Below are 15,653 nucleotides of genomic sequence, written 5' to 3' on the forward strand. Positions count from 1 at the left end.
CAGGCTAAATTCTCCCTCAGTCTACCCGAACAGGAGCTGGAGTGTGGCGACTAGGGAATTTTCACAGTAACTTCATTGCAGTGTTAATGTAAGCCTACTTGTTGCGCTAATAAATAAGCTTTAAAACGTGTCACACGGAATATACTGTACAGATACAGGCCATTCTGTCTCCTTCTACTGAATCCACCTGCAGCACGTCTTTCTAATCCTTTCTCCCTCTTGTACTCGTCTCATTTCCTTTTGAAAGCATCCAAGCTACTTGCCTTAATCACACCCTGCGTTTCTCATTCTAAGCACTCTCCCTGTCAGGAAATGTCTCTGCATTTCCCTCCTGGGCTTTAATAAGAACTATTTTGTACAGACAGCCTCTGGTTTTAAGTGAAAACATTTCCTCCCTGTTTCTCAACCCGTTCGCGATTTTAAAAACCTTGAATCGAGCGAACTTTCAATCTTCTATTTTCCAAAGAATATATGCCCCAGCCTGGTCAATCTTTCAAGATCAGTTAAGATTATTTTTTAATCCCTACTAACAAATATCTGGTCTCGGCAGAAATGTTCGATCAGCCTGAACAGGTCCTTTTCCTAACCGGAACTCTGAGTGGAGTATCCTCGACTGATTTGGAATTTAATTTCTTTCGCTCATGGGACATGGCATCGCTGGCTGGGCCAACATTTCTGACCCATTTCTCATTGCCCTTGAGGGAGCAGTTCAGAGTCAACCACATTGCCGTGACTCTGGAGTCACATGTAGGCCAGACCAGGTAAGGATGGCAGATCCCCTTCCCTCAAGGACGTTAGTGACTCAGATGAGTTTTTACAATCAATTAATTCGTGGTCATCTTTAGAGTTTTTGGTTTCCAGATTTTTATTGAGTTCAACTTTAACATTCTCCGTGGTGGGATTTGAACCTGGGTGACCAAGAGCATTACTCTGGGTTAGTCGTCAAGTGACAATACCACAACGCCACTGCCTCCCCACAAATTGAACAGCCAGTGTTGACAACTGAGTTGGAATTATCCTCACACTTGTCACTTCCCCTGGTATAAAATAATTCCTTGATATACTCTGCCCAGCTAGCTCAGTCATTAGAGACTCTTAATCTCATGGTCGTGGGCTCGAGCCCCATACTGGACACTGTTATTTAGGGGCAGCACAGTGGGTTAGCACTGCTGCCTCACAGCTCCAGGGACCCGGGTTCAATTCTGGCCTCGGGTCACTGTCTGTGTGGAGTTTGCACATCCTCCCCGTGTCTGCGTGGGTTTCCTTCGGGTGCTCCAGTTTCCACCCAAAGATGTGCAGGTTAGGTTGACTGGCCATGCTAAGTTGACCCTAGTGTCAGGGAGATGACCCTAGAGCAGGGTAAATACGTGGGGTTGCGGGAGAAGGGCCAGGGGTAGGATTGTGGTTGGTGCAGATTTGATGGGCTGAATGGCCTCCTTCTGCACTGTAGGGGTTCTGTGATTCTATTTTAATCTGGGGGATTGTTCTAATCGAGTGCAATAGCTAATGGTATGATGGTATTCATGAACAAGACAGCTCCTAAGGGTTAATAACAAAATAATTAGCTTGAAGATGACGGTGGGGGGAGCTTCTCCCAGTCCTCAAAAACATCCCGTCTATTTTCCTGACTGTTCCTTTCTTATCGACACCCCCACCCAGCTTTAGCTCCATCCAGCAGTACTCCCCGTATTCCTTCCTTCCTCAGTTTCAAGATACAATTGCGTGCAGTTCCTTTCACTTTTTGTGGAATGCTAACTTCTCACGACCTTCACCGGTTGAATCAGCGAGCAAACACTCTGCACTCAACATGTTTCAGAGTTTTAGTGGGAGCGATCAGGGAACTCTCCCAGATTCAGCTGCCTCCGCCCCTCACGCCTGCCTCTGAAGGCTAGGGAAAGGGAGGAGCGGGTGGTAGGAGGTACATGGAGTAGAAAAACAAAATCAGTCAGACAGACAATCTGTGCAGAGTTTGCACATTCTCCCCATGTCTGCGTGGGTTTCCTCTGGGTGCTCCAGTTTCCTCCCATAGTCCAAAGATGAGCAGGTTAGGTTGATTGGTCATGCTAACTTAACCCTTGGCATCAGGGAGATGAGCAGGGTAAATATAGAACCATTGAACCCTACGGTGCAGAAAGAGGCCCTTCGGCCCATCGAGTCCACACCAAACACAATCCCACCCAGGCCCTATCTCCATACCCCTACATATTATACCCACGAATCCCTCTAACCTACGCATCCCTGGATACTCAGGGGCAATTTCTTAGCATGGCCAATCAACCTAACCCGCACATCTTTGGACTGTGGGAGGAAACCGGAGTACCCGGAGGAAACCCACAAGGACATGAGGAGAATGTGCAAACTCCACACAGACAGTGACCCGAACCGGGAATCAAACCCAGGACCCTGGAGCTGTGAAGCGGCAGTGCTAACCACTGTGCTACCGTGCTGCCCTACGTGCCCTGGTTTCCTCCCACAGTCCAAAGATGCGCGGGTTAGGTGGATTGGCCAGGCTAAAATTGCCCCTTCGTGTTCTGAGATGCGTAAGTTGCAGGGATTAGTGGGTAAATATGTAGGGATATGGAGGTAGGGCCTGGTGGGATTGTGGTCAGTGCAGACTTGATGGGCTGAATGGCCTCTCTCTGTACTGCGGGGTTTCTATGACTATGCCAACACGCTGCCCCATGTTTGGGGGTGGGTCGGAGTATTGCTGATTCCAGCAGAAACTCCTCTCTACGCCACAAAGGCCGTTCATTTACTCCCCGCAGGTTCATCATGACTAATCGGAGCTTGTGCTAAGTGGCAGCTGTCCAAGGCAAAAGCTCATCCAAGGATCTAGTTCATCTCATCACTTCATTTTCCTTGGCAAAAAAAAAATTGAAACACTTTGGGATACAAATTGTAAGTAGGTCACAGCTTGCCCTGGTTTTCCCTCACACTGATAACGCTCCACCTTCAATAGCCTCACAGGGAGGGGAGGATGGCTAAATCCCCCTGATTATTGGATGGAAACCAGGTTAAATTGAATAGTTATTCCCCCAAATATTTTACGTAGGATCCACAGCACAGAAGGAGGCCGTTTTGCCCAACTGCTGCCACTTCTGCTCCACGTGAGTCGCCCCCCCTAACCAACTCTACATAACCACCCTTCAAGCTCAGTGTGGGCCACCGGCGTCGCACTTACAAATCTTGTGGGAGGTGACGGAACCTGGAAGGTTCATTTCAACCTGTGAACCTGACAACACGGCCTGTGGTGGTCGAACAGAGTAAAGGTGAAGGGTAAAGTCGCCACCCCATACGTCAGGCCAGGTTGAGATGACGGGACTTTCACGACTTACATCAGCCGGCACGGGAACTGAACCCACGTTGTTGGTGTGGCTCTGCGCCGCGAACAAGGCGTCCAGCCAAGGGGGCTAACCGACTTATAGGCGGCGCGACACTGTTGTAGGTGCTGTCTTTTGGGTGAAATGTTAAAGTGAGGCCCTATTTACCCTCTCAGGTGAGAGTACAACATCTCGCGGCCACTGTTTTGATGAGGAGTAACAGGGGGGAGGGGGGGGGTGTTAATAAGATCATCATCAGAAACGCAGCCATCTCCGTCTTGAATCTGTTGACTGATTCTGCCTCCAGGGCACTCTGGGGCAGTGAGTTCCACAGATTCACAACCCTCTGGGAGAAGTAGTTTCTCCTCATCTCAGTTTTGAACCTTTCCAAGATGCTTCATTGGTTGCAAAGTGCTTTGGAATATCTTGAGAATCACTGAAGCCCTGCGGTGCAGAAGGAGGCCATTCAGCCCATCAAACCTGCACTGACAACAATCCCACCTAAGCCCTCAGTCCCACTTATTTAACCTGCCAGTGCCTCAGACTGTCAGGGGCAATTTTGCAGGACCGATCCACCTAACTCGCACATCTTTGGGTGGTGGGAGGAAACCCACGCAGACACGGGGAGAATGTGCAAACTCCACACAGACAGTCACGTGAGGCCGGATTCGAACATGGCTCCCTGGTGCTGAGAGACAGCAGTGCAAACCACTGTGCCACCGCGCTGCCATGCAAAGGATGCGTTAACCAGAAGAGCTTTTTTTTTTAAAACTTGCCTTTAGAGGAAAAAAGAAATCACAAAAATAAGGCAGCTTACACATTACCCAGACTGAATGTTGGATCTTGGGACAAAGCCTTAGGGTGGCACAGTGGTTAGCACTGCTGCCTCACTGCTCCAGGGGACACGGGTTCGATTCCTGGCTTGGATCATTGTCTGTGTGGAGTCTGCATATTCTCCCCATGTCTGCGTGGATTTTCCCCAGGTGCTCTGCTTTCCTTCCACAGTCCAAAAGATGTGCGGGTTAGGTGCATTGGCCATGCTAAATTGCCCCTTAGTGTCACACGATGCGTAGGTTAGAGGGATTGGCTGGGTAAATGTGTGGGGTTACGGAAATAGGGCCTGGGTGGGATTGTTGTCGGTGCAGACTTGATGGGCTGAATAGCCTCCTTCTGCACTGTAGGGATTCTAAGCTCAACACACACACACATACACGTTGAGAATCGGTGTGACAGCGGAACTCCCTCCACACTGCATCGCGAGTGTCAGCCTCAAGGGAATGACCAAGCCCTCAGAGCGTCAGGATTTCAACCGGAAACCCTTCCAGCTCCCGTGGCAATACCGCGGTGGGGCGGCACCATGGTTGGCGGCAGCACCCACATGCCGGACAACAATGGCACACATCACGAGTGAAATGGTGAGCAGCCAAACGCAGACTTCCACCAGCTTCCAGTGGCTGCTGTAAGAATGTGTTTGTATTTGCAGTTTAATCTGCTGACTAGAATTGGCTGGCCTGAATGCAACGCAGGCTAAAATTGAATCTGTAATTGGGGTCACCTTGGCTGATGTTGTTAAAAAGCAGAATCAGCTCAAAACAGAATGATTTTCCACGATATACATAAATGCTGAAATAAATAAACATTTGGTGGTTGACACCCCTCTCCAGTGCTATCCTGAGCTCTCCCTTTCAAAGGTACTGATTCGCATTGCGGACAGTTCCACTCTCATTGACAACTCTCCCAAAATGGCCATTCTGACTGCCGAAAGCTTTGTGGGTTTTTCAGCAGTGGAGCTCAAACACGTCTTTGACTGGCAACCCTTTCTAGCTCGGAGGTCGCTGGATCATAAAATCATAGCATCACGCAACGATTACAGGAGGCAGTTCGGCCCATTGAGTCCATGCTGGACCTCTGCGAGGGCAAAATAGCTAAACCAACACCCCCAATGCTTCCACACTGCAAACGTTTCCCCACCCCCCCCACCCCAAGTCCTTTTGGGCAGCACAGTGGTTAGCACTGCTCTCTCACTGCATCAGGGACCCTTCTTCAATTCCCAGCTTGGGTCACTGCGTGGAGTCTGCGTGTTCTCCACGTGCTTAGTGGTGTTTCCTCCGTGTGCTCCGGTTTTCTCCCACACGCTAAAGATGTGTAGGCTAGGTGGATTGGCCATGGTAAATGAAAAAGTTTAGCTTATTTTGTTAGTGTGGTTGAGGCAGATACATTAGCGACATCTAAGACTTATCTGAACAGGTAGGGTATGGAGGGATACAGGTGGTTAGTCTAGGTAGGACAACATGATCGGCACAGGCTTGGTGGGCCGAAGGGCCTGTTCCTGTGCTGTACTGTTCTTGTCACAAATAGGCTTACATTAACACTGCAATTAAGTTATGGTGAAAATCTTCTAGTTGCCACATTTCGGCGCCTGTTTGGGTACACTGAAGGAGAAATTAGCATGGCCAATGCATCTAACCAGCATGTCTTTCAGACTGTGGGAGGAAACCCACGCAGACATGGAGAGAACCTGCAAACTCCGCACAGACAGTGACCCAAGCTGGGAATTGAACCCGGATCCCTGGCGCGGTGAGGCAACAGTGCTGAGCACCGTGCCGTGAGGGTACAAGATAGGTGTGGAGGAGTAGGCCTGGCTACCATCTGGCTGAGGTGCTCTTTCAAAAAGTCAGTGCAGACACGAGGGGCTGAATGGCCTCCTGTACCATAGGGGCTCTATGGAACTTATAATTCCCTTCTGAAAGCCACAATTGAATCAGCCTCCAACATTGCCTCAGGTAGTACATTCCAGATCCCAATCACTCACTTAATAACAAGATTTTTCCCCATGTCCTCTTAGGATCTTTTCACCATGTCCTCTTAGGATCTTTTCACCATTTGCCTTAAATCATTGCCCGAAGGTGTTTTATCCTTTCTCCAACAGGAAGAATTTCACTCTATCCACTCACTATTCTCCATACAATTCTCCGCTCAACCTTCTGTCTTTGAAAGAGGATGACCCCAGCTTTGCTAATCCATCCAGGTAACCAAACTCCCTTGTCCCAGGAGCCAATCCTATCAAGCTTTCTCCCATTCTTTCAATCAGGAGTTGGCACTGTGTGACTCAATATCATTCACCAACTGTCAAGGGAATCCCCAGTGATACATACCGAAGGCAGGTTTTATCTTAATTCCTCAACTATAGTGTAATAATAGCTTCAAACCTTCTAAGAGTACATTACTGCAGAGGTGCATTATCTTCAGGAAGTGTACTAAAGGCCCTGCCCCTGTCTACATGAACAGAGATGAAGTGGAAATGGCTGACAGCTTCAGGTTTCTAGGTGTCTAGATCATCAACCACCTGTCCTGGTACCTCCATGCTGACGCTATAGTTAAGAAAGCCCACCAATGCCTCTACTTTCCCAGGAGGCTAAGGAAATCTGGCACGTCTGCTACGGTGCTCACTAACGTTTACAGCATGCACCACAGAAAACATCCTTTCCGGATGCATCACAGCTTTGTATGGGTCCTGCTCCCACCAAGACCGCGAGGGTTGTGAAAGCAGCTCAGTCCATCACGCAAACCAGACTCCTGTCTGTCTATGCTTCCTGCTGCCTGGGAAAAGCAGCCAACACAATTAAGGACCCCGTGCACCCGGACGTACTCTCTTCCACCTTCTTCTAATGGGAAACGTTAGTTGGTCCCCTCACTTGGTGCAAATGGTAGAGTGAGGAATAGAGTGAGGTCAGGCCCCAAGATTGTGGTTATACACAATTCTGCTGTTGCTGATGGTTTAGAACACCTCATAAATGCCCAGCCTTAAGCTACAAGGTCTGTTCTAAATGTAACATAATTAGCATGGTGGTGGTGCCACACAATAACAACGGAGAGATCCTCAACGTGAAGATGCAACATTGTCTCCACAAGGACTGTACGATGGCCATTCTTACCAACGATGTCTTGGACAGAGGCCTTTCTGACTTGTATACTGGGGGACAATGAGGTCAAGTTGATTCTCCCATTGTGTTGGCTCTGGCTGCACTGTCACAGGCTCAGACCAGGAGCTATGTCCCTGAGGCAGTTCAGTGGTGATGCTACCCAGCTACTGTTAAAGTCCCCACCCTCAAGAGCAATTCTGTGTCCTTGCAACCCTCAGTGCTTCTTCAGTGCTCAGCGTTCCAACACGGAGGTGTACTGATTCATCAATGGAGGTGGGTACAATAGGCATTAATCAGCAGGAGGTTTTGTGGCGTGTGTTTGACCTATTTGCTCATGGAAGTGATGATGTTCTCAAACACATACTGCCTTTGCTCTTCTAGTTGGTACAGCCCGTGTGTTTGGGAGGTGCCATTTTGTCCCTATAATTGTCTACGCAGCAAATCAACTGGACAATGTCATTTATTCTGCAAAGGGCGATGGAGTGATTCTGAGAAGGGTCAGTACTACAGAAACACAAGTTCTGCTTTATGTATGATGGTCATAAAATCGTAGGATCCCTACAGTGTAGGAGAAGGCCATGTGGCCCATTAAGCCTGCACCAGGAACAACAATAGTACCCTATCCCTGAAACCCCACACATTTACCCTGCTGGTCCCTCCGACAACGAAGGGGCAATTTTAGCATGGCCGGTCCACCTAAGCTGTACATCTTTGGACTGTGGGAGAAAACCGGATGAAACCCACGCAGACACGGGGAGAGCATGCAGACTCCACCCAGTCAATGACCCGAGGCTGGAATTGAACCCGGGACCCCGGTGCTGTGAGGCAGCAGTGCTGACTACTGTGCCACCGTGCCATGATCTGTGGATGCGGGAAATTCGGAGGATAGGAAAGGAGTAGCCTATTCTGCTGAATATTAAATGTGCCTCTGCAAGTGGAAACAGTGTGTAAAGTGCTTTTGCTGTTATTACGTACGTGCAAATATTTTGGATTGTTACAGGATGTTAGGGGTGCAGCAATCACAGATCCTGAATGTTGGCATAAACATTAGAGGGATTGAAACATGGGGTGTGTGAACCACTTCCAAACTTCCTGTAACTACCCAAAACATTAATGATTGTGTGTCACTTAGTTTTCCAAATATTTGCAGTCGGACACTGCTCCTTTAATGTAGGACAATGTCCCAAGGTGCTTCACAAGGGTGTTAGAATAGAGCATTGGCACAGAGACAGACGGAGACATTGGGATAAAACTCTCGTTCACAGAGTTAGGGTTTTGGTATTGTCTTGAAGGAGGAAAGAGACAATTAGGGAGGGGATTTCAGAACTTACGCCCAAAGTAGAAAAAGGTGCGGCCACCAGCGGTGGAGCGATTTAAATCAGGGCTGTGAAGGAGGCCAAAAATAGAGGATTTGATCTGATTTATTGTTACATGTATTGGGGTACAGTGGGGTATTGTTTCTTGCATTGCTATGTAGGAAAATAGCATAGAGGAAAACGCGAGGCTCATAATAAAAATCAGGCACAAAACATTAGGAAGGATGTCTTTGATTTGATATGTTATTGTTACGTGTAGTGGGGTACAGTGAAAAGTAATGTTTATTGTGCAGTGTACAGACAAATCATACTGTTCATAGAGTACACAGGGAAGAAGGAAAGCAGAGCATGCAGAATGCCCCTAAAAGGACAATGGAAACAAATTCAGAAGTAGCTTTCAAAAGGGAGGTGATGGCCTCGTGGCACAGTCGCTACATTATTAATCCAGAAACTCAGCTAATGTTCAGGAGAACGGGGTTTGAATCCCGCCACGGCAGGTGGTGGAATTTGAATTCAATAAAAAAAGTCTGCAATTAAGAATCTGCTGATGACCATGAAACCATTGTCGATTGACGGAAAAACCCATCTGGTTCACTAATGCCCTTCAGGGAAGGACTCCAGAGCCACAGCAATGTGGTTGACTCTCAACTGCCCTTGGGCAACAAATGCTGGCCAGCCAGCGATGCCCATGGTCCATGAATGAATGAAAAAAAAGGGAACTGGATAAATATTTAAAGAGTAAGTTTTTTTTTGTTTACAGGGCCCTGAGGATGCAGTAAGGAAGTAAAATTAATTTGATGGCTCCATTAAAGAGCCAGCACAGAAAGTCTGGGCCGAATGGCCAGATTAAACAAACAGTAATGTGATAATGGTGGTATAATCTGTATTTATTAATTGAGGGATAAATATTAGATTGCTCAATTAGGGAGAAGTTCCCTTCTCTCCATTAGATTGTGCCTTGGTATCCTTTACATCTATTTGAGAGAGCATCAGTTTTCCATCTCCTCCATTAGGCAATGCGGCACTCACTCAATCCTGCACTGCCACTAGACACTGTGCTCAAGAACCTGGGCTCTTGGAACCCACAACCGTCTTGACTCAGAGTGTTACCCGCTGACACACACGTGACAATCTGGAAATCGTCAAAAAAAAAACCTCCAGCAAGAAAATGAATCAAATGTAAAATAAAACGATTGACTCATTTTCTCCCCAGGTCCACAATGCTTCATGATTACATTTGGGGTTGGAAGTTCCCCTGTCTCAGGGAGTCCATCTTCACCTGTTGGTCCTCATTGCCGTCAAGATTCACCAAAGCTGGGATCCTTACGGTGCCTAAACCCTTCACATTTGTCCACTCGGATATCTGCCTAATTTCCCTCCCCATCCTCAGTCCTAAAATTTCTTATTCAACTGCATTGGAGATTTCAGCTGCACAGTGGTTAGCACTGCTGTCTCACAGCACCAGAGACCTGCTTTCTATTCCAGTCTTGGGTCACTGTCTGTCTGCACATTCTCCCCATGTCTGCGTGGGTTTCCTCCAGGGTGCTCCGGTTTCCTCCCACGCTCCAAGGATGTGCACATAAGTAATTTGGACGTGCTAAATTGCCCCTTAGTGTCCCAAAATGTTTTAAAGTTTATTTATTAGGGTCACAAGTAGACTTACATTAACAGTGCGATGAAGTTACTGTGAAAATCCCCTAGTCACCACACTCTGGCACCTGTTTGGGTACACTGAGAGAGAATCCATCTACCTAGCACGTCTTTCAGAAATGTGGGAGGAAACTGGAGAACCCGGAGGGAGCCCATGTAGACATGGGGAGAACGTGCAGATTCTGCACAGACAGTGGCCCAAGCTGGGAATCGAACCCGGGTCCCTGGCGCTGTGAGGCAACAGTGCTAACCACTGTGCCACCGTGCCACAGCTGTATAGGTTAGGAGATTAGCGGGGTAAATACATGGGGTTACAGGGATAGGACCTGGGCAAGATTATAAAAGGTAGGTGGGTGAGGGCTCAATGGGCTGGCTAGTCTCCTTCTGCACTGTAGGTATTGTACGACTCCATTCTGAGTTCCTGCCCCATCAGCACGAATTATTCTCCATTTAAAAAAAAATTAATGACTTTCCAAGTGAACAGTTTTCTGAATTGCTGCATGGGCAACTCAACTTGTGAATTAATTACCATAATTAACCCTCCTCGATTTGATAATTAAACTCACTCTGGAAATTTCCAGGGCATTTTACCCAACAGGCAGTGTGACTGCGGCTCATGATTAACAGCTAACAATCTGCAAACGGTGTCTATCAAAGTTATACTGAGTCTACAGCACATTCAGCCCAACTGCTCCATGCCAGCTTTTATTGCTCACGCCAGACTCCTCCCATTTTGTTTTAATTTAAAGTAAAGTTTTCTTATTAGTATCACAACTAGGCTGACATTAACACTGCAATGATACTGCGAAAATCCCCTAGTTGCCACACTCCGGCGCGTGTTTGGATACACCGAAGGAAAATTTAGCCTGGTCAATGCAACTAACCTGTACATCTTTGGACTTCGGGAGGAAACCGGAGCACCCGGAGGAAACCCACGCAGATATGGGGAAAATGTGCAAACTCCACACAGTCCAGACAGTGACCCAAGCTGGGAATCAAACCCAGGTCCCTGTGCTATGGGGCAGCAGTGCTAACCACTGTGTCACCATGCACCCCCCCCCCCCCAAACTGCTGCACCAATTTAGTTTATTTCACCCTATCCGTCTATTTCACCCTTCACTCTGGGTGGTACAATGGCACAGTGGTTCCACTGCTGCCTCACTGCGCCAGGCACCCGGGTTCGATTCCAGCCTTGCGTGACTGACTGTGTGGAGTTTGCGTGTTCTCCCCGCCTCTGCGTGGGTTTCCCCCGGGTGCTCCGGCTTCCTCCCACACTCCAAAGAGGTGCAGGTTAGGACATGCTAACTTGACCCTTAGCGTCAGGGGGATTAGCAGGGTAAACATGTGGGGTTATGGGGAAAGGGCCTGGGTGGGATTGTGGTTGGCGCAGGCTCGATGGGCCAAATGGCCTCCTTCTGCACTGTAGGGATTCGATGATTCTCTGATTATTCCTAACACAAACCAGCCGGGCAAATGATCTAATATTGTAAACTGGGGTCAAGGAAGCCATAGGGAGGCCAATAAAATTCCTGGTGCCATAGACAGTGCAAAGCGCAGTGAAGGCGAACGTGTTTATATAAATATATCGGAATTGAAACTTCCAGAGGGTAGGAACGAATAACCACTCTATCGTATTTCATAGAATAGGGGTGACATACATGTGTGAAGAGGCAATTAACAGAGACAATGGTAAATGAGCTTGCTACTGTGGAAGATCCTGCTCTGCATATTATTCAACCCCTATCTTGTATTACAATCGGCATGAAACAAAAACTCCTTCAGCTGCTCTGGCCCTTTCTAATACAGTCAGCCCTTCTCCATAAACCCTAATACATACAAAAGCCAGTGGATCATATTAGAATAGGAGAGTCTACTTTATTCAGGGCCTATTCCAAAGCCCTTCTACTCATTTATTCTGTGATTGGATTATATCCCAATGTCATCAACAGTGCAAGCAGGCTCTTGTATTTGAACTGGCTTCTGCTGATCTCCTGTCAGCTTGGAGCTCAATATAGCAACAACAACAACTTGCATTTGTATAGCACTTCTAAGTAGAGGACCGTTAAGGAAGCGGAATGAGACATTGGAATGCAAGTAGGCCATTCAGCCCCTCGAGCCTGTTCTGCTGCTCCATTAGCTCATTGTTGATCTGCATCTTAACTCCAGCTACCTGCCTTGTATCTGTCCCCCTTAATATTAAAGTTTGTTTATTAGTCGCAAGTCAGCTTACATTAACACTGAAATGAAGTTACTGTGAAAATCCCCTAGTCGCCACACTCCGGTGCCTGCTCGGGGAGAATTTAGCACGGCCAATGCACCTAAACAACACGTCTTTCAGACTGTGGGAGGAAACTGGAGTGCTCATGCAGAAACAATAGAGTTGACACAGCCTTATAAATATTGTAGCTATATCATAGAACCCTAAAGTGCAGAAGGAGACCATTCGGCCCGTCGAGTCTGTACCGACGACAATCCCACCAGGCTCTATTCCCGTAGCCCCACACATTTACTTTGCTAATCCCCTGACACTAGGGTCAATTTAGCGTGGTCAATCAACCTAACCTGCACGTCTTTGGAGTGTGGGAGGAAACCAGAGCACCCGGAGGAAACCCACGCAGACATGGGGAGAAGGTGCAAACTCTGCACAGACAGTTATCTGGGGCTGGAATTGAACCTGGGTCCCTGGCGCTGTGAGGCAGCAGTGCTAACCCACTGTGCCACCGTGCCATGGGAGCAAGTCAAAGGCTGGGAATCCTCTGATGAGTAACTCAATCTCTTGACCACTGCCCCTAAAGCCTTTCCACCGTCTACAAGGCACAAGTCAGAAGTGTGACGGAATACTCTCCACTTGCCTGGATGACTGCGGCTCCAACAACACTCACAAAGCTCGACACAATCCAGAACAGAGCAGCCTGCTTGGTCAGCACCCGATCTTCAACATTCAGCATCCCCCCCACTCACTAACAACACACAGCGGCAGCAGTGAGTATGATATACAAGATGTGCTGCAGCAACTCCCCAGTGCTCCTTTGACAGCAGCTTCTAAACATGCAATCTCCAGCACCTTGTAGGACAAGTGCAGCAGGCAACACTGCAAGTTCATAGAAACTCTACAGTACAGCAAGAGGCCATTTGGCCCGTTGAGTCCGCACCAACCACAATCCCACCCAGGCCCTACCCCCATATCCCTAGATATTTACCCACTAATCTACTATCTCAGGACACTAAGGGCAATTGTTTTTTTAGCATGGCCAATCAACCTAAACTGTATATCTTTGGACTGCGGGAGGAAGCTGGAGGAAACCCACGCAGACACGGGGAGGATGTGCAAACTTCACCCAGACAGTGACCCGAGCCGGGAATTGAACCCAGGTCCCTGGAGCTGTGAAGCAGCAGTGCTAACCACTGTGCTACTGAGCTGTCCACTCTATCACAGTTCCCCTCCATGCCATCCTGACTTGGAAGTGTATCACCATTCCTGCACTGGCACGGGTCAAAATGCTGGAGCTTCCTAAAAGCATTGTGAACACGTCTACAACAATGCCCTGAAGTGGTTGAAGATGGCAGCTCACTATCCCCTCGTCAAGGGCAATTAGAGCTGGGCAATAAATGCCAGTCTTGCCATTGATTTTCAAATTCAATTAATTATTATTTTAAAAAATGCTAGCACACGCATGAAGGGCCAAATGGTGATGTGTGATTCCATGATATAGATACATGTGTAGGTATATGTAAAATGCACATATACATACACACACATATATATATAGGTGACACAGTGGTTAGCACTGCTGCCTCACAGCTCCAGGGATCTGGGTTCGATTCCCGGCTTGGGTCACCGTCTGTGCGGAGTTTGCACATTCTCCCCGTGTCTGCGTGGGTTCGCTCCGGTTTCCTCCCACAGTCCAAAGACGTGTGGGTTAGGTGCATTGGCCGTGCTAAATTGTCCCTTAGCGTCCCGGGATGCGTAGGTTAGAGGGGTTAGCAGGGTAAATATGTGGGGTTATGGGGATAAGGCTGAGGTGGGACTGCTGTCAGTCCAGATTCAATGGGCTGAACGGCCTCTTTCTACACTGTAGGGTTTCTATGAATTCTATACACACTTTTATATATATATATATATATGTACACACACACGTATTATAGACATACATCACACACACACACACACATATATATCAGCAGACACCCAATGCTGTGTTAATTATCTTCCCACTCTCACCTTATTACAGATCTGCCCTCACACAACGAAAATTCCCCACTCTAAAGTCCAGGATCACATTTCAATCCAAACCACGAAAGATTGGAAACCCCCCCCCCCCCCCCCCGCTTTTTAAGATCTCTCCTCACAGCGCCCACCCACCCCACAGCCCACCCACCCACCAAAAACCACCACCCCCACCCCAGGCTCACCTTTTCATTCAAACAAGGAGACAAGACAGAGCTGAAGCTCCCATTGACCTCCCCCCTCCTGTCTGTCCAGGGGAGCTGGGATGGGTTGTGGAGGGGGGGTGGGGAAATGATCTGGAGCCCACCTCCTTCTCCCCCCACCCCCAGCTCTCTCTTGTCCTTGCTGGGGCAGAACGCAGGACAAAAATCCCCAAACCACCGAGGCTGCTGCAGTAGCGGCTTCTCCAGAAATCCAATACTTAACCGCAGCGTGGGGGGGGGGATTGAGAGAGGAGAGAGTGAGACACACAGAGAGAGTCTGCAGGCTGCATTTAAATTTACATTTAATTTCCCAGTAAAGCCCCATCAATATCTCTTTCAGAGCAGTTAGTCCATCTTCTGTGTCCCATCTGAGCTACCACACCCCCCACCCCAACACACACACACACACACACTTACCCGATGGTAACTGGCAACTTTATTCCTCGAGAGTCGGAGTTGCAAAATGGGGCTGTTTGCAGTGAAGTTTGTTGATGCTTCCAAACTGAGAAGGGGGAAATTGACCACTGCAATCCACTCGGTTCTATTTCCGATCCTCTCTCTCTCTGTGTTTCCCTTTTGAATAATAAATGAATTCCAGGCAGTGTGTGTGCAGTTTCGTTCTCTGTCTCGGATCGCTCAATGCACACAACAGAGACAAGAGAGATCAGTGCAAAAGGTGGGGTGGGGGGAGGACAGATCTCACAGTCAATGCACAGTCTGACTCACTGCATCTCAGTCACAGCAACCATCCACCACTCCCCCCCACCCCTCCTCCCTGCACAGGAGACCCAGAACTAAGCACTGGTCCAATCAGAACTGAGTCCACTGTTTTTAAAAAGCAAGTCACACTTCAGGAATTCCAGTTAACCCCTTCAGAACCCCCCCCCCCCCCCCCCGCGTACAGTAGATCCCCTGTTAACGACGCAAAGAACTTGGCAGCTCAGACACAGCCCATTCGCTCCCAATGCTAGAGTGGGTGCAGCTTAGGGTCAGGGGTACTAGCTAGGGTGAAA

At 48.3% G+C, this 15,653-nt stretch overlaps 1 protein-coding gene across 2 annotated transcripts in view; it reads right to left on the reverse strand.

The window, feature by feature from the left end:
- LOC145342892 (A-kinase anchor protein 2-like) overlaps window positions 1–15,224 on the reverse strand; it is a 145,889-nt gene extending 130,665 nt beyond the window's left edge. The window contains exon 1 of one of the 2 annotated variants that reach the window (XM_080188453.1): window positions 15,058–15,224. The gene's annotated coding sequence lies outside the window, so the exon portion shown is untranslated. Of the gene's footprint in view, window positions 1–14,622; window positions 14,659–15,057 lie in introns of those variants that run through there. The other variant, XM_080188454.1, reaches the window with a different exon arrangement.
- Between the last annotated feature and the right edge of the window lie 429 nt (window positions 15,225–15,653).

The sequence above is a fragment of the Carcharhinus amblyrhynchos genome, chromosome 5 (genome assembly GCF_965287045.1).
Source record: "Carcharhinus amblyrhynchos chromosome 5, sCarAmb.v2.hapA, whole genome shotgun sequence".
In the NCBI taxonomy this organism is placed as follows: domain Eukaryota; kingdom Metazoa; phylum Chordata; class Chondrichthyes; order Carcharhiniformes; family Carcharhinidae; genus Carcharhinus; species Carcharhinus amblyrhynchos.